This window comes from Agelaius phoeniceus, chromosome 3, assembly GCF_051311805.1.
Source record: "Agelaius phoeniceus isolate bAgePho1 chromosome 3, bAgePho1.hap1, whole genome shotgun sequence".
Taxonomy (NCBI): domain Eukaryota; kingdom Metazoa; phylum Chordata; class Aves; order Passeriformes; family Icteridae; genus Agelaius; species Agelaius phoeniceus.
The window spans coordinates 92,211,408-92,230,829 of record NC_135267.1 but is presented as its reverse complement, the minus strand read 5'-3'; the positions used below and the strand labels follow the sequence as shown (position 1 = coordinate 92,230,829).

Here is a 19,422-nt window from a genome sequence, read left to right as displayed (position 1 = left end):
GTGATCCAAATTTACTAATTATCTTCTATTGGTATGTATGATTTAGAATGTGAAAAATGTTGTTTGATTAGTCTCTTGCTGCTTCTGCATCCACTTTTTCCCTTGTGTCATTTTATTTATCAGAAGCATTCTGAAGAGGAAGGAATTACCACAGCTGATATTTGCTCAGTCTGGAGAGAAATGGTCACAGTGGATGATTCTGCCTTTCAAGCTCTGGGATGAAGTGTGGATATTTGAACTGTCATGTCCACTCATAAAATCCCCATTTTACCTGGGCTCAAAGCTTCCAGGGGCACTTGGACTGCTGCCTTCCTTGAGCTGTCTGTGATGGGATGCTGCCCTAATCAGTCAGTGCCTGGGTGTGGGGAGAGATCTGATGAGCTGACCTGGCCTGAGCTGCTGCACTGTGCACTTCACTGCAGGCACTGAGCTGGAGTTTCTTTGGGCTCTTGTCATTCAGGTAATTCAATCTTGCCTGGAAGCTCACTACACCCAGGCTTGGTTAGGGAGCAGGTGGCTGCCACTTAATCCTGGCAGGTAATATCATGCTACTGCCTTGGAGAAAATCCTGTGTAATTACCAGGGAAAAGATTGATCCCTCAGCTGGGTTTGGAGAAATCCACTTCCTTGAAACTTGTGTACGCAGATGTAGGTTCATCCGTATTGCGTTGTTAAAATCCCTCTGGCAGGGTTTCTGCCTGTAAGCCCTGCTAATCAAATCTTGCCTACTTCAAAAGGTGCATTCTAGTTCCTAAATCTTCTCCCCTGGTGAGCAGTTTCCATGCTGTATGGCCCTGCCCTGGGGAGGGAGAGCACAGCTCACCAGGGAGGGCTGGGCAGGGGAGGTCTCCTCTCCTTACTGTGCCACAGGGAGACACAGACTGGGTTTGCAAAGAGGTCTGGGACAGTGAAATGAGGGGTGCAATAGGCAAAATAAGACTGCAATCAATAGCCATTGGCCAGCAATTTGGTGCCTCAAAGGACAAGGAAAACCTGGAAAAAGAACATTGGTAAGAGAAACTGGATGGCCACCAGAAAATTTTACTTGGAAACTCTGACTTGGAAGGAAAACAAAATAGATAGATCTAAAACAGTGCTGCTGGAAGCTCTGCTATCTCCTCTTCTCCAAAGTTTTTTTTTCTAATATCAGAACTCTTTTCAGGGCTACAGGAGATTTGTGCTCCCTCCTCAAAACTGTTCTAGAAGACTTGACCCCAGATATGTGTGCGCACATGCACACACACACAGAGGCATGTTCTCACTCCCTAAAGTGAGAATTCAAACAAAACTCTTATTTTCCTTGCATTCCTGACAGCCATCCTATCTTTGTGTTTCTTACAGAATTTTCTCTTCTCATATGTTTTGGTTTAACCTGTGGCAAGTTGGAGTTGCAGAGGGTTTTAGTTATGTTTTTGCAAAACCCCATTGGCTCCCTTATGTTACAGATGTTAGAAAGAACAGAAATGAAAACTTGTACCAGATATAGTGAGGCATCTTGATTAGCAGAACATTTTTCCACAAACAGGCTTATATTTTACATTTGAAACCCATCTAATTACCCCAGAACAGGAGAATGAGTTCAGGATGTTGGGAGGCTCTGGAAGGCTGTTGTTTTACAGTAAATGGCTTTAATCATGCTGATAACAGAGCTGTGCTTTGTGCATAGAAAGTCCTGTTTCCCTTTTTTCCCCTCCATCAATGTGTTCCATATCAGCTTTCTCTCTGAGCTCAAGCCACAGAGGATGTGGACAGTCATGTTATATCCCATTTGCTCTGTCTGCTGATTAAACAGGAAAGATTAGGTTAATGTCATGTTACCCTTTAAAAAAATCATTGCTCTTACAAGTGCATTTTTTGTGTTTTAAAGACATTTACCTTTTGAAAGAGAGAGGTTACAAGAGCATAAAATCAATGTAAAGAGCAGTAAGAATTGTACCTAGCCCACATTTTTTGTCTTGTATTGTACCTTGCATTTTCACACAGCTGGATGCTTTGGAACAGATCAGCTTTCATTGTCTCAGATGTGGATTTGGCAGGGAGCTTCTGTGCTGATCTGAATTCTGGGAAGTCTGAACTCTGCATGGTTTACTTCTGTCAGAAGGAAGAAGTTCACAGATAACCTTAATTGTGATAAACAATTTTCCAAAGCTATTGAAAGTCAGTTGGACACACACTGAATACTTTTTGCTTACTTAATAGTAATGACTCACAAAAGTCACTCACAAAAATGATGTGAATTTCATAACCTTCACTTCATTGGAATCTTGTCACCAGCCCACATTTATGCAAAACCTAAACTACTTTCTGAACACAGTTATGCCTTACAGTGGAAAATCACATCTGCCCTGGGCTGTAAACCCCTTCATGCTGATTATTTCATGCACCCTGATGGGTGAGGGGCTGGAGACCCCAGGGTGTCTGCAGGGAGCTGAGCCTCTGCTTTGGCTCAGGTCCTGCTGCTCAGCGTGTGCTGAGTTCAAGGGAGGCTGAAAATAACGTGAGAGGAAGAATTCTTGCACAAAAAGCTCATGTGCTAGGTCCAGGGTAAATCATAACTTCATCCATGTGCTTCCTTCATAAAGAATGCTCCTGTGGCACCATTTTCTCTCATTGCTTACTTGCTATTTTCATTATCCCAGCTGCAAGGTTTTGGAATACACACAGGTAAGTCTGAAGGCAAATACCCACAGACAGTCAGAAGGCACAGCCTGACAGGTTGCTTTGCCTTCATAATCTACTACTGTAAATAAATGTCCACGCTGGAATTGATTAATTGCTTCCTTTCCAGTGCAAGCACAATTAACCATTGATGATTTTTTTTTTTTTCAGGCATGTTCCAGGTCATTTTACATCTCACAGCTTTTCCTAATGGAAAAGGGAGGTTTACCACTCATGTGAAACACCTCACTTGGTATTTAAGAGCAAACAGGCTGTGGGAGATGGGGGTGTCAGGAGGATCCAGGAGCAACCAGGCTGCAGCTGGGGACACCCTTGTGGTGCAGAGCCCCAAGGACTTGCTGCTGGGCAGGCAGAGAGAGAAAGAGCTGCTTCCTCTGCCTTTGTTTGAGCTTTGCAGAGCTGTTTAACAAAAAAGTAGAGAAAAGGTCCTAACAGTGAATGTCTGGTTAACATTTCAATTTTCAGGTGCTCTTTTTCTCTGTAGATCAAGGTTGAAATGTATAAACAGACCTGTCTGGAGAGTACCCAGCTGTTCCCCAGGACCTCAGTGTGTTTTTTCCCAGTTGTCTCCATAGAAGAAAAACAGGCAAGAAATTTGATGTGGTAGAAATCCAGCTGGTTGGCCAGCCATAACTGATACCAAATAGCCTCCATATTTTATTTCCTAATGATGTGTATGTGACAAAAAGCTGCTCTTTGCAGGTGCTTAATTTATGGAGGTTTTTTCAGTCATTGTTACAAGTGGTGTGATAGTTACATCTTGGGATGTTAGAGATGGAATTTCCCATTTAGCCATCAAATCAGCCACCTATGGCCTGAATCTCTCTTGAGGAAGGGTGATTTTGGTGTGCTTGTAAAAGATGTCCAAGATGTTCTAAGCAACTAAGTTACAACTACCAGGAAACTATGCCCAGTGTGAACAAATGCTAAATAATCCTTGTGTTAATTCACTATTGTGTGAAGCTCAGTAGAACTGGATAGGACTTGATAAGGTGCCTTGACTGATATCTTGAAATTGTCCTCTTGAGGTGGATTCTAGCTTAGGTTATGGATTACTTGATTTATAAAGAGGTACAGGATGCTACACAGATTTTGTCACAGGGGTCTCCCAGAGGGTGTATAGAACACCTTCCAAAGCTTTGGTACTGACCCCACAGAATCTTCAAAAATTAGCAATACAGAGGTCTAGCAGTGAACTAGTTTACTCTTAGACCTTTTACAGTTTATTACTCTTGTTATTTTTATTTTTCCCAAGTATTTAAGAGGGCCTCTGGGTCCCAAAGCCCAAGGACATGGAGACAAGGAAACTCTATTGGTTGTGCTCCACAAGACAGCCTGAGCAGGGGAGCTGGGGCTCTTTCTGAGCCTCTCAGGTGGGGATGTGCTTGGTACTGCTGGGATTTTGAGCAATAAAGATGCTTCAACTACAGCACTTTTCATGCATCCTATATACATTTAAGGAAAAATAGGGGAATGAAACAAAAAGGGGGAGAATTTCCTCTTTAGATAAATGTCTTTGCACAGTCTCCCACCCACATTGCAGCCACAGGCAGCTACAGCCAGCCCTGTCTATAGCAGTCTCAAAATGTGTGTCCGAACACAGCTGTGAATAATGTTTTAAGATATGCACAGGAAGACCAGCTATTCTGTGTTGTGAGACTGGAAGACTATGAAAGGTTCTGGGATGCCTCAGTAAATCCAGAAGGAATGGTTTCAGCACTGTGGAACATTAAAAGTTCCCAATATTTTAATATTTATATAATGCAGTGACAAAAAATATCACTCAGACTAGGCAATCTTAATGGAAATATTTAGTCTGCTATCATGTGGGAAACAGAATGCTGTTCTTAAATTCTCTTCTGCACATTCAGAGTCAAAGGGTAATGATTCTCCACATGGGCTAAAATTGATATATTATACACAGTTGCTGAGGGTAATGATTAGGAATTAGAAGATCTTGAAGGGCACCTGAACTCCACCATTTTACTATGTCAGTGATATTGCTTTAACAGAGATAATTTAATAAGTAAAACAATACTGTCCCTAAATGGACATTCTTCATTTTTTCCACTGCTTTGGGCTTTCTCTTGCATTAGACATATCAGCCTAAATTCATCCTTGCCATACATTCAGTGGAGTGACTGGAGCAGAGTGATGGATGCACACATGTGCCAGTCTGCAGCTGTAGCACGTTGGGAAACTCCTGGTAGTGAGCAGAGCTGTCTGAACTGAGCAATCTCTGCTGGTTTTCTGCAATCTCATCCTGTTTAAACTGAAGGCAGACAGTGATGGGCAAGAAACCTCCTGTTTAGATAATCGTGCTTTTTGGATATTCGTTGCAAAAAAAAAAAAAAAACCACCCCACAAATATTAGGCTGAGTTAGATATTCTTAAATTATGTGTTAAGTAATTTTATTTCAGATTAGCAATAGGTATATGGTAACTTCTGTGTTAAATATAAAGATGGGAAGACATCCTGCAAGAGCTTAATAAATTGGAAAAGGTGCTCCTTATCTCTCTCCTGCTGGCTAGAAGCTGTCTTTGCTGCTCTATCTTTCTAGCTTAGGTGAGCTAGAAAACAAGCTTAGGCTTGTTTTCCCCACTTGGGAGCACAGCAGCCCAATTTTTGTCATAAATCCTCCCTGTATCTAGCAGGAATGCTCCTCTCCAAAACATGTGTACCACTGGCCTTGGGGGACAAGGAATGACTAAATGACACAGAAAATCTGCACTTTACCTGAGCTGGCAGGGAAACAGGTGCTCCATGGCTGCTAGAAGGCCCATGGGGGAGGATTGTGTGCTAATGGGCTGGGGGATGTCAAATCTCCAGGTGGTGACTGTGACAGGTGAGAGGAGATAATTCAGCAGCCCTGCCTTGCAGTGAGCCCTGGCTTTTCTCACCCTGCTGAGGCACACAGAATAACTCATTACCCAGTGCTGCTCAGGGACTGTCAAAAACAAGCCATGGGCTGGAGTTTCTTCATCCTTCTCTCCACCTAGGAGACTGCATTTTGAGTATAATGAAAGTTTTGCATTACACGTTTTTCCTTAGGGTAACAGGTCAAGAATTAGGATTTTAGTATGAATTTGTCTGTTCATCTAGCACCTAGCACATTGAAATATCAATATCACTTGAGGGAAAATCCATATGTCATTACACGGAAGAGTTTTTCACCTAAGGTTTGATTTGGTCACTGAAAATATTTTAAGCCATGTTTTATTTTCTGTTACTTCATTGAGTTGTCTTTCCAGAGAAAGGATGTGTCAAAACAATACAGGAGGTGATTTTCTCTCTCATTAGAAATATGATATGAAAAAAAAATTGTAAGGAACTCCCTAAAACCTGCCTTTTATTGATGGTTAATACCATAGCTGAGCATGTGGATATGATGATGATCATTCAAACAGAAAAAGGAGCATGCACCCTTGCCCACTGACATTTCAAGACATTTGGTGCATTTTGCTGCAGTGATAGAGACATCTGGGTCACATATTTTTTAGTCACTGAATTGTGGTTTTAAGTCCCTCATACCTGGAGGAGCAGTTTTTCCCAGCTAAGCAGGGAGATGTCACTCAGTGACACCTGGCTCAGGCATGAGCAGCACTGAGGATTGTCCTGTTGTGCTGCCACTGTGCTGTCCATAGGGGATGCTTCCAAATCTGTAAACTAGGAGCACCTGGGGAAATACTTTAACTATGTAGGGGCATTTCATGCATCAGAGACTGAGAAGTTTTTACCTCTTTCATCCTCCCCTGAATTCCTGAGAGGTGAGCATTGGAAAGTACAGAAAACTAAGATGACAATACTTGTGTTTAACTGTGTGCTGAATTCTCATTCTAAAATACCTCAATGATTACTGGGAGATAGACAGAACTATCCCACCTGTTCTTGGGGAGAAGAGCAATATACTTTGTACTGTGCCCAGGGCAAACTATGGTGTTTCCAAGGGGCTTAGATACAGTCCTAAGTGCTGTTCACTAGAGAGGGGAAATTTTTCCCTCCCCGCCAACTGCAGAGTTCTCAGCCTCAAAATTTCCTTGAATCACACTGAAAATGAAAATCTGAAGCTTTTTATCCTAAAATTGAAACTTAATTTTTGGGGTGTGAGAAGAGTTAAGTTCTTGATTTTTCAAAGGGATCTTAGTTTGGGTCTCAGAATTTATTATTGCTCTTTCATCTGCACACAATTATGTCTAGAAAAATGCATATAATTTCTTTCACTGGTTGAAGGCTAAGTATGCATTTGTTGGCACAACCAAATAATTATCTGTCCAAGTAATATAAAACAATTGTAAAGATATTTGCAGCTCCCTTCACTTTATTCACAATTACCATAAAACTAAGGGAATGTGAGGAATGAGGTCTGGATTCATCTTTGAACAAAGCAGACTTCTAGAAAATAGACTTTAATTACATTCCTCCTCTTGTTGGAAAGGTTATACATCAGGGAAAATCTTCTGAGTCTTTTTTTGTAGCAGAAATGTAGCCACCATATAAAACCTGTAATAAGAATTGTCAAATATAATGATTTTATGATGTCTGTTCATCATCTGGGCAGTGAAGATTTTCTTAATGAATGCATTGATCTGACAGACCAGGGCCAAGGCAGGAGCAGCACAAAAGCAGTACCACAGCTTCAAGGGAAAACACAGAGGTGAATATTTGAAAGTCAGAGGCACAAAGTTTTCCAGTTGCCATTGCCAGTGGTAGGAGGCTGAAGGTGGATGCTAGGTGTGAATTCAGCCAGGGGGATGGGGCAGGGCTGAGACCTCAGCTCTCATTGCCCAGAGAGACCAAGGAGAGGGGTCTGAGGCACAGGTTATACCATGGAGGGTGTGTAAATGAGGGCACATGCTGTTGAAGTGTGGGTCCTTGGATTTGTTTTAAAAACAGTGAGATTACAATAGACTCCTGTAGATTATCTATTTATATCATGCTGAATAAAATGGCAAGGATTTTGGAAAATCTCTCTCTCTCTCCAAGCTGAAATATAGCTTTAGCCTCTGTGTGAGTGGCTAAGAGAATCTCACAGTGTCAATAAATGATAGACAGCTTGCTTTTTGAAATCATTTTTAAAGCAAGCTTTCCAGGGGCTTAGAGACACTTATTAGAACAGGCAGGACCTGACTGCTGCACGCTCCCACTGCCACCAGTGCAAACCTGCCAAAGTTACTCTCCAGCAGGATCAAATCCTTCGGGCTGCATCTCCAGTTGTTTACACAGGTGTAAATTAAGTGTGACTCCATTGTGGCCAGCACAGGCATTAATCATCATGTCAGCCTGTGGGAGCTGCCTTCAACCTTGCACTGAACTCCCTGAGGTCCCTCCCTAGCTCAGAGCACGAAGCAGCATCTCCTGGGGACAAGCTAATTCAGCAACAGCTCTGAGGCACTGCTGGGCCTGGAAGGGAACAATGCATCAGCTCCCTGGAAAGAAACCTTAATGCCTGCTATGAGTCTAGATTTACATGGTAAAAGAGACTACTAGCTACTGCCATAAAGTATATGTAGGAAAATGTTATGGATCCACGGGAAGATGGTAGGGGTTATAAGAAGAATTTATTATTGTGGCAGTCTGGTTCTTTTCTTTTTCACTGAATTGTAAAACTGAGTTTCATGTTGAGATGGAGTCAGTTAGTTGAGCTTGTTCTTAACTATTTGTTATTGACATAAGTAATACAGATTATAAAATATGGCTGCAAGGTTTTGTTGATCTTTTAATTTAAAACAGACAGAACTGAAAGTTCATACTGAAAAGTTGACTCTCAGTGTTTCTAAACACACACACAAACACAAAGATAATTTATTTGCACTTAACTGTGTCCTCAGAGAGTAGCTGCATTCTGTGTGTGTTTTCTTTTTATGCTGGGTTCTGCAAGGCTGCCTAAAACAAAGTAAAAGAGATATCTTTATTTTAAGAAAAGATATTTCACTCTTCATAACTGATGACTCCATGGTTGTGGAATGTTCAGGATAAATGGTGCTTTATTAGTATTATGTTTGGTGCTTTTAGGAAAGTAAACAAGGGCAAGGACACAAGCCTTAGGCTTTGCCTGGAGCAGACCAGGACCTGTTCCCTGTGAGCTGGAGCAGTTTGCAGCTGTGCTGTGGGGAGGAGGAATGTCTGTGCCACGTATCCAGCCTGCAGGAACCCTCTCAGGATGCTGTGAGTGAGCCTGAGGCACTGACACTGTCATCATCTGAAACCTCCCAGCAGGTCACATCACAGGAATGGGCCATGTCCATTCCTGGTTCCCATGTTCATATAAATATGGAAGAAGTTACACTGAATAAACAAAGGTGGGTATTTTGACCCATGCTCTCCATAAATCTGTTGTTTCATAGTTTTAGTCATGGAATACACTGTTTTGAAGAGATTTTGTTTCATACCAGCAGAACTTTCTCAACTCAAAAGTTCTGGATTAAAGAAAGCATTTGGGAACAGAAAATGAATCATGTCAGTGGCACTATGAATGTATGTTTTTTACATTCATAATTTAAGGCTCTTCACACATTTTCTTTGGAAAGCTCAGGTTTCTATTTTGAGGATTGAATTTGTATTTTAATGAATCAGAAAGTGTGAAAGCAGTATGAAAATAAGTTGTTAAGTTTTGGGGGGAACTTTAATTCAGAACAGTCTAGCAATAGAAAATTGCTTTCAAGAGGCTACATCTTTGCAAAATTTGAAGGGAAAAAGGACTGGATTATAATCTACATAAACACAGATGTTCTAAGACTGTAGAGTGCCTACCTTTGTCCTCAGAAAAGTGCCACGAATGAAGTTTTAGTATTTTCTGCATCTATTTCACAGTTAACATAAAAATACAGAATGGACACTTACATATAAGTAATATAAATTTCCTAGTAAAAATGAGGAAAAAAGAGTAATCTGAGTGAGCAAAAGCCTGCTAAAGGAAGTTGGAATGAAAGCCTGACTTGATTTCTAACTGCCCAGGCAGTGGCCCTTTGGCTGCCCTCGAGAGGCCTGATGTGCATCCATTCTGAAGCTTGGGATGCTACAGAGTGCACAGGAAATGCAGCACTGCAAACAATTTTGATTTAGGAATTTGGAGTGATTTTTTACCTTCTGAACTTGGATTACTGGAAGGATCTCTTCTTTGTTTTTCTTTTTCCATCATGGATGTGCTAAAGGAGGATTACCCAAATGGTTTTGCCCAAAATATGATGAGACTGAGAGCTGAACATGGGCATTACTATCTCCAAGCATTCACTTGGTCCAGAAATTACAAAGACTAAAGTGCATCTACAAGAGTAAAACCAATGTTTAAACAGGCTAAGCAAGAATCTGTGGTGTGATTTATCCAAGGGAGCCACATAGAAAAAACACAAATGCAATTCATAGATGAAACTATTATGAGAAATGGTGGCAGCATTGCAGCATTAATGTTTTAATTTTTAATGCAAATGAAATTACAGATTTTTTCCTTCTGATTTTTACAATAAAATTCTTCCATATAGAACACAGTGCTAAATACAAGATTTGGTCATCAGCTTGTTCACTCACATCTGAACAATACTGGGTTTATGAGAAGTCTGTGGTTTTAAATTAGGTTTGCCAAGTGTTACATTAAACAATCAGACATGCACAAGTCAGAGCTGTGTAAAGCCTGGATTATAGGGAGATAGAACTCAATGACCATTACTGCCAACAAATTATCTGTCCTGTTTCTACCATCAGTGTGCAGTTCCTGAGATACCTGGTGGGACATTTTAGTTAACAATGTCAGCTGAAAATAAAAAATAACCCTGAATGTCCTGTGACTTGCAATCAGGAAAGACCACAGTATCACCAGCAATTTTTCAAAGGTAGACAGAGCCTGTTTCATGCTGACCATTTTATATGGGTTCATAACTCTGAGGTATAACAGCACTTGGTCTGTTACAAAAGTCTAAACAAAACAGAAGTGTCCCTTTTAAAAAATCTTTGCTTTACTTAAAAGTTCTACCAATAACTATCTTCTTAGGGTGGAAAAAGAATTATCAATATGTCTTGCTGGAAATCCTGGTGTGCCTTTTAAATGTTTGCTTTGAATTGCCAATATGCTTTTCTTTGGAGTCCTTCTGCTTTTCTAGGTAGCAAAATGCAATATTAGTTCAATCAGCTCAAATGCAGAGCAGACCTGTGTTGCTGGGTTTCCCAGCACAGTTAATATCAAGCAGCACTCTTGTGGTTTTAAACCTGAATTAAATTTGCAGAAATCAGGGGAAAACTGGGGACTGATTTATGGTTACATATTATGCCTTGAGGTGGTAGCTCTTTGTTTTCCTCAGGACTGTGAGACCTTAGACCAACCTGAGTGTTGGTTTAGCCCAACTCAAAACAGATGAATTCCACTGGACAGCTCAGGGGAGCTTGGCAAAATAATGCCAGTGAGATCTTGGCTCCCTCTGGAAGAGAGCAGGAATTTTGCCATTAACATCATCTGGGACAGATTTTTTTCCTTTTGCTCCTCATCCCTGCTGGAGTCTGCTTAATCCACTCTTGGGCCAGTGAGATGGAGCAGCACTGAAGAAGGTGTGGTGATGTGAAGCATCAGGGATAAATTATAAAAAGTTGTGTCCAAAAGGCTAGATAAATATTACTTTATCCTACATCCAACCACAGAAGGAAGAAGCACTGATACATGTAGCTCTTCTTTCCAGCACAGACAGAAATACTTCCTAGATTCTTATAATCTCCAAGCAAAGTTTCTCCAAAATCCTCTTTCTGTTGTGGAAAGTCTTAAAACTAGAGTAGAGATTGTTTCTTAAAAAAAGGCAAAAAAGAAGGGGGGAAAATATCCTTAACATGAGAATATTAATGTTTCTTAACATAAGAAACCATCTGTTTATCATATAAATCAAATGAAAAATCTCCTATTTGTTAATCTGCATGAGCCAAGATTTACATATGGGAGAATAAAGTAAATTCAGAATACAGAAAGTATTCCAGAATTGAATGTGCTACAAATTGCTGTGTCTGACTAACTTGTCATTCCTGGATTTATGTTGCAAAGGAGAGTTTCAGCAAACACAATTTTGTCATAAATAATCCTTAATAAAGGTGATATTTCAGTGAGGAGACCTGGCAAACCTGTTTCATTTGCCAATGTCTTTTCCAGGATCATGTTCAGTCCATATTTCCTACAACTCCACTCTGTCACTCCTTATTTAGGACTGATTTTCAACTTCCCTCTTTTTTAAACTGAATTGAGCTATATCTGCCAGGGAAGCAAATCTTAAAACTAAATCCAGAGTTATTAGTAATGGGGTATTTATAGAAGAGGAGGTAATTTCCTGTCCCTTACAGGTCTATAAACAATAGCTAATGTAAAGATGGGTGTTTTGCTCTAATAAAAGAGCAGCAAATCAGGAGGAGAAAATGGTGTGTGGTAAGATAATGCATTCTGTATTGACTGCAAAGATCTGTCTTCATCCCTAGAACCCCAGCAGTTTTGCTAAATTGCCAAAGTGAATGTTATACACCATCAAACTGTACATTTTTTAAAATATGTTTTACATGAGCATCCAAATATAGGTTGCATTTTCATTCCCTAGGTATGCTTAAATATTTGCAGACTGCACTGGACGTAGTCCATATGTCCCTTCCCACCATCCAGTGTCTCAGCTCACACCCAGACATTGGTTTTGATGGCTGTAGTTGCTGAGTCTCACCTTGTGTCAGTGATGTTGTCTTGCACGCTGCTGTTTTAGGTGTGATTATTTTTTCTTGATCATGGTGACATTTGGTATGTGATCAGTGAAAATTTATGCCCCCAAGCACATGATGAACAACAAAGCCAATGTTCCTATATCATCTAGAGGCCTTATACAAACTAAAATTTCCTTGCCTAAAAGAGCATCTCTGTCTCCCTCTGTCTCAAATTTCTTGATTTCAAAGGGTCATAATGTAATTCAATAGAGGCTGAATTAATTGCAAAGTGTTTCCCAACTGCATAGTAGACAAATTGGTCACCAGTGACTTCCTAACTGGAATTCTGCCTGAGTATATTCATATCCCATAGTCCAGACTGAAATAACTACTAGATTGTTTGTATTTTTGAGATGGAGCTCCACAAGCTTCCCTTACATAGTTCCTGTAGCATGGACTGGCTTAGGAGGAGTTACAGACTGATAACTTGTGGCCTGTGGAGGAAGGACTGGAGTTCAGTTCCTTTTCCAATGAATGCTTAACAAAACACCTAAACAGGTGCTGGAGTGGTGGCAGGAAGACAGGTTCCTACTGAAGGAAAATTCTCTCACTTTTTAATGGTGCCCAAGATCATGCTCTGTCAAAAGGCATATTTAAATAGTCTGTTGGAGTTGAACTGTTTCCAAAGACACTAATAAATGTAGTAAAGCAGTTACAGGTGTGGCTCAGCACAGGCATGCTGGGGCTGATACTTGAGGTGGTAAATCAGGAGGGAGAAAAAGGAGATGGCGAGGATGAAGGAAACAGAAAAGGAGAGGCAAGAAGATGTAGAAGCTGGCAATGAAGCCAGCCTATAAAAACAGACTACTCTGCTCCTCTTCCTTGCAGGGCCCAAGCCAGCAGATGTGCTTTGAGAATTCCCATCAGATCAGGCTTCACAGAGGAGCCAGGGCAGTAACAAGTTCATAGTTCCCAGCAGGGTTCAAGATCAAGCTGGAAGCTGTGCTGCTCTGGCTTGTCAGCTTGTGGATGCCCAGAAGCAAATCCTTTCCTTTCCCTTCCTCTCCAGAGCTTTGCTCTTCAAGTGCCACAGGAGGAGGAACATGGGGCTTGAGAAATGAAATTTTACTCTTTGATTCTTGGCTCAGCAGTTAGCCTAATTATTATTGTAAATGTGGCAGGCAAGTTTTCTTTCTAATATGTTCCCTCTCTTTTGAACTACCTATACAGATTGTGAAAAAAAATCTGTATAGCTCTAAGACGCCAAAGTTCAGTTTTTAAATTAAAAAACCCAGAATGCAGAAAAACCTTGCTGTGCTGTCAAGTATAACCTCACCTCCTAAGCATTTGAAAGCCTGAAGGGCTTGGAGAGAAAATGAAGGAGGGTATCTAACTTGCATGGAAACATGTATTTTTCCCCTGATCTCTTTATTTATTTTGGTAAGAAGTATACAGAAAAAAGGACAACTATCTTGAAATTAATCATGTGGAACTGATTTCTGCAGGAGAGGCCATGAGATAGCTGGGGAAACTCAAGAAAAGTACAGGTTCTGCTGCTGTGATGTGCTAATGTGCATGGCAAGAAATGACATGGGCTGTGAGATGTACAGGATTGAGTTGTGCCATTACACTGGGCACATTGAACACCAACTGGAAGACAAAACCAAGGCCTCATGCAGTGAATAACACAAGTAGAGAGGTGAGGTGCAGCTGTAAGGGGTCCTAGCACCACCAAGAATTGTGAGTGGTACACACCGCCTTCACCCCCTTGTGGAAAAACAACTGGCAGCTTCTGGTGAGGAGGCTGCTAATATTTAACTATTTATATTGTATTTTTGTGCTGTGGCCATGACCAGACAGAGAAATTCCAAGAGAATTACTGTTTGGTCGGTATAAGATATACAGGCATGGATAGTGGGTACAGCAAAAATACGAGGACTGTGCTTTCAGCAAGCCAAGCACTGAATCTTTGGGAAGATTTCCTCCCAGACTTAAGATGTTGTTGTGAAAAATACACAGCAATTTAATCCATGACGCATGAGATTGAACTTTGAGAGTGAGATCTTCCAAAATAAATCGTTACCAGCAAGGTCTGTGCAATCCTGGAACATTTTGCAGTTAAGTACTGTCTTTTTTTTCTCCACAGGGGTATAATTTGCATTTTGATTGAACTAGCCAAATATTTTGTCAAACAAAAGAATTTCTTAGTAAAGATAATTATGCTTCTAGTCTAGATGACTTTTTTCTTGATAAAAAAATCCTGATTACCTTTTCTATTAATGAAAAGTTGATTAATGTAGTTGGATGAATTATTAAAGAAGAGATAACTGAATTAATCATACTTAATGTAATAGCAGATTACTGGGAGTTTATAGATTAGTATCAGAATTTCCCTTCCTGTTATAGGCTAATATAAATAGATCTAACTGAAAGGGACCATGTCCACTTTTTTTCTGGCCTTACTCATGAATTAACACTGCTCTTGTAAATACTCCTGGCATACAACAGACACAGGGTGACACTTTGAATCAAACTGAGTGTTTTTCAGCTGGTCTGTGTTTTTCACTTCTTGTTTTAATAGAGCCTGGAAATCTGTTCTGTTTGAAAATATAGATTTTAATTGTCACACACTAAAAAGAAGTCTTGTATTTATTCAAGGCAGATTTGGAGATATTCAGACCTTATGGCTGATAAATCAATTTTGAGCTGCTCTTTAGCTACCCAGTTGCTTTGCTGATGACTGTCCTGTTGGTGTGCCTCCTGAGATCTGAGACAGATCATGCAGCAGCTGGCTGATGCACATTCTCATGTTTGTACTTGGAGAGAAAAGAAAGCCAATTCCGTTCTTCCTTTTCTTTTCTAGACCTTGCTATCACACAACCTGCACTATATCCACGGCTGGGAACGTGCAGAGGATGAGCAATGTGAGCAGGAGCCAGGTGACAATGTTTTTCCACTCTCTGGGAGTGTCTGATTCTTCTTGAATACTGTCTGAATCCATTGGATTCCTGCACAGCTCAGCCTGTGATAGACACAAAGTGCAATCACAGCCCTTGAAATTAATGAGCCCCTCAAGTACAGTGAAACAATTCCAGACATATACATGTGACATGGGAAGAGCCAGGTGCCAAAAATTTCTCTTTTGCCATAAAGGGTAAAACTATTCGTTCTAAAAGGTAAAATACAATGAGCTGTCTGTGTATATATATATGTGTGTGTGTGTGTGTATTTATATATATTTTTATTCTGTCATACTTCTGTTCAAAATCTTTTAAGCACCTTCAGAAAAGGTTGGGTTTTTTTTTAAGAATCTCCTCCACTATTTAAAAGGCTGCTAAAAAAAACAATTTATTTTTTATGCATGTGAATGTAGCAGCATGTATGTAAATCCAGGGGTGTAATGGACCTTTAATATGACCCAGCTCAGCAGATGGTGACCAGCAGAAAGTTCTATCCAGCTTGTCTGGGACACATTGGTGGCTCCCATGTTCCTCATGAGCTTGTGGATGAGATGAGAGGGAAGATAAGGCGCCACCTACCAAGCAGAGACTGAGTGGTGCACAGACAGGACAGGAGCAAAAAAAAAGTGGGTGATGTTCAAAAGAAGTTTTGCGACAAGCAGTCCAGGAGGTAAACTCAATTTTAACAGCTGCTTTGGTTGAACAGGGCTATATCCCATCCAGGAGACTCCTTGGGGCCCTCTTTCTGTCTTCTTTTCTCTCCCTGTCCCCCGAGAACACCTCAGGGGTCACGAAATATGAAATATGAATATATAATATCACTTGGGTGATAAAATAGTTGAGCTGTTGAAGGCAGTGTGATGGTTCCCAGGGAGAAACCTGTGAGAGGATGGCCAGATTGGCTCAGGCCAGGAATTTGTCTGGTTGAACACCTCACTTGTCATCAGAGCTAGCTTTGAGCACGTGAGGAAGGTGCAACACATACAGCAGAAAATTGAAGGAGGGCAATGAATCCAGCAACCCTTGTGGTTGTAGTGGATCCCATCATAGCAGACAGCCTCTATTTAGTCCTTCATTATCATTTATATACCCTTCATATTATATGAAATATGCATGTTATTTAATATAATTCATAATGTCATTTTATCATCATAACATTTGGTATTTTTCTTATAAGTTTAATGTTCCATTCTCTTTCAACTTAGAAATTCTGACAGAAGGAGTTTTATAATTTAACTGCGTGCATGCTTTATTGGGAAGGATGGAAGGTACCCCTTTTACTGGTTTTTAAACTTAGAAATTCTCATTTTTACAGAATTTAGAATTTCCATTTGATCTGAAACTGTGCCTGGTGTAATCCCTGCTTTAATCTCCATCTAACGGTTACAAATGCAAAGAGCAAATGCAGAGTAAACAAATGAAGGAACACACTCTATTTGTGACATCATCATTTAAAACATTCCTGAGGTAAGTGTTTATTTATCAAAGACATTTTGGAAACCACATTTGAAAGGTTAAAAGAAAAAAAATCCCTATTTTTTTCTCCCAAAATCTTCTTTATATTTAGGTCCAGAGTAGTCTAATATTTTCTGTCTGTAGAAAATAAGAGTTCACATTTCTCAACCTGAATGGTTCTAAAAAGACCATGACACATTTTCATTTTTTTAAAAAATGTAGTTAATCTGAAGCTTAAAATTGCCTACAATCTGTTGAACAGCTTTCAAGACAGATATATAAGCATAAGAAAGGATGGTCTCTGGAGAGCTAATCTTGCAGCAAGTAAAGCCTTGGGTTTTCAGCCAAATAGGATTGGAGACCAGGTTTTCTATCAAGAGTGATTAAACTGTCTATATAAAGCTCAGATTAGGAACTAAAAAAAAGCTGTATGTGAAAAGGCTTTAGTGGAAAACTAAAATCTCACAAATCTCCTCTTTCATTAAAAACAGTGCTACTCATTTCAATGGAAGAATCCTCTCCTCTCCTCTCCTCTCCTCTCCTCTCCTCTCCTCTCCTCTCCTCTCCTCTCCTCTCCTCTCCTCTCCTCTCCCTCTCCCTCTCCCTCTCCCTCTCCCTCTCCCTCTCCCTCTCCCTCTCCCTCTCCCTCTCCCTCTCCCTCTCCCTCTCCCTCTCCCTCTCCCTCTCCCTCTCCCTCTCCCTCTCCCTCTCCCTCTCCCTCTCCCTCTCCTCTCCCATTGTTATCCAGGAGTGAAAGAGAATAAAAATGTATTTTTACATCTTGAGCAAACCCAGATTAGGACATTAATGACCCAGCAGAAAATTCTGAGGATATCTCACTTAGGTCGAGTGGCTTGAAATCTAACCTTTTATAGAGAATGGAACAACTATCATGAGAACAGGGCAAAAAGACCAAAAAAAATTGAGATAAAACCCTGTGGCAAGTCTAATTTTGGTAAAGTTCTAAATGAGAGCTAAAAAGGTAAGGTAATTAAATGAATATTCATTCCCATAGTCTTCCTCTATTTTGTGAATAACAATTGGTGTGGAATTGCATTGTATAAAACAGTACTCCAGTCAGGATTAAAGCAGTACGTTCTTGCCTCTTTCTGAATTATTAAAAGCTTTACTGAAAATGGAGGTGTTCTAGTTTTTACAGTTTCACCCTATTGCTAATAGGAAGAGTAGCCAATATTAAAAAAAAAAACCAAAGAAGAAATTACCAGAAATGTGATCATAGCTCCAGGAATGGTATAAAAGCTCCTTAATAAACTCAACAAAACAAAGCCATTTCATTCTCCTTATATTATCACATATCAACCAAAACCACTTTGTAGACTCCACTTATAAAAGAAATGTAATCAAAAAGGTTGGAAAGAAATATGTGAAGAAGATTAAGTAATATAGTGTATCCCATCCACCTCCAATGTAGAAGCTGTCTTTTTTTCCCACCCTTCATGTAAGTATTTCTGAAGCCTGGTAAAATCAATCAGTCAAGGAAATTTTTGTGTAAATGTATTAGTGGGAGCTGGGGGACAGAAGTGGAAATGCAAGTTATGATGTCAGGATGGTGAGGCTGACTTGGACTAATGGGAATCAGAGAGGGCTTCCCCAGTAAACACACGCCATAGGAGAAGAAGAGACTCTGGCTCAGTTTAGCATGGAGGATGTTGGAGAGGCATATGGGGAGTGTAAGGATGGGGAATAGTTCAGAGTACTCCCTAGAAAGGTAAGCCCACAAAGAAATACAGCTGAACTGAAAGCTATTATGTATTTTTAATGGTACTGGAGGAATCCACGTGTATGAAGCCAAAATATCTCCTCATTTGTAAGTCAAATGCTTACATGCCGCAGACTTGTCGCGTTATTCCTAGAGGGTTCCAGTACACAGACTGCTCACATTTCCTCTAATCCCATCACACAGCAATGCAAGGCTGCTTCTCCAAGGTTCAGAAAGATGGCAAATAATGGAACAAGTCTGGCTGAGCTGAGCAGAGAGCAAGCCCAGAATTTTCAGGTGCTGCCGCCCCCCACACAATGCATTAATATCTTCTCCAAGAGGGATTTTTGATTGATCAAGGTGTCTTTACAAGACTGGCTTTTGGCTTACTTTAATATATTTTTTAATCAGAGTCCTCCAGATGCTACTGTGTTCTCCTCATTCGAAAATATCAACAACCATATGCTACAGAACCAAAGGCTTAATTGCAAAGCTGTATCTGGAATTCAACTGAGTCAGGGGAGAGGAAAGGGAATTTCATTAGTAATCAGGCAAAGAAACACAGGCATGATGAATAAGTAATGAAGAAATATGCTCAGCATTCTCTCTATTGATCAAGTTTTCAATACTCCCAGGTCCTACAAATAGGGGAATGAAATTGGTGTCTGATGTACATGTATGCACTCAGCCCTTATTTCTTTAAATACGAAACAGAAATTCTTACAGGAGAAGTGAAATTAGGGAAGAAAATAAAATATGAAAAAAACCCCCACATATCACTACAGTTGGGTGATGCCTCAACACTGATTTTGGGAGGAACCAACATCTGTCCAAGAATGGAATTGCAGTGGACCAGATGCCATCTGTGGATGGAAAAAACTGATGCATCAAGATGAAAATGTATGAGACTGTTGTAAGAATTTGTGGTTATTTATAATGATCACATGGTTTTGATC

At 40.3% G+C, this 19,422-nt stretch overlaps 1 long non-coding RNA gene across 1 annotated transcript in view; it reads left to right on the top strand.

The window, feature by feature from the left end:
- The window catches only part of LOC129118932 (uncharacterized), a 39,905-nt gene extending 23,154 nt beyond the window's left edge, over nucleotides 1-16,751 (top strand). The window contains exons 4-5 of the long non-coding RNA XR_013181680.1: nucleotides 15,195-15,270; nucleotides 16,607-16,751. This is a non-coding gene — a long non-coding RNA (uncharacterized LOC129118932). The remainder of the gene's footprint in view (nucleotides 1-15,194; nucleotides 15,271-16,606) is intronic.
- The last annotated feature ends 2,671 nt before the right edge of the window (nucleotides 16,752-19,422 follow it).